This window comes from Trichosurus vulpecula, chromosome 4 (genome assembly GCF_011100635.1).
Source record: "Trichosurus vulpecula isolate mTriVul1 chromosome 4, mTriVul1.pri, whole genome shotgun sequence".
Classification (NCBI taxonomy): domain Eukaryota; kingdom Metazoa; phylum Chordata; class Mammalia; order Diprotodontia; family Phalangeridae; genus Trichosurus; species Trichosurus vulpecula.
This window is the reverse complement of record NC_050576.1, coordinates 210,686,189-210,686,578: the sequence shown is the minus strand read 5'-3', so window position 1 is coordinate 210,686,578 and position 390 is coordinate 210,686,189.

Genomic DNA, 390 nt, shown 5'->3' with positions numbered 1-390 from the left:
AACTGCCCTTGTTGCTTCCTCCACCTTTTAAAGGGTGAACTAACCATTAAGACAAGTCACGTGTATTCATGATACAGTAGTTGGCAGAGAAAGAGCTTAGGCAGATGTCCAAATTGTTGAAGTTGCTCATTACTGCAATATCAATATCACCGGTCTATACCACATTTGTGATTGATTGCTTCCCAGAACACCTTGTTTAAGTCCTCCTGCCAAAATGTTCTCAAATACAGTCTTCTGAAAAATATTGCTTCTTTTTATTTCTCCATTGTTCCTCACCCAGGTGCTCTTCATTATGTCCCACTCTAGCTCTCAGGTTAGCTCGTGCAAATACATCTTCCCAATATACAGTGCTATCCCACTGATTTTTTTAATCTATTCAATTCATTTTAA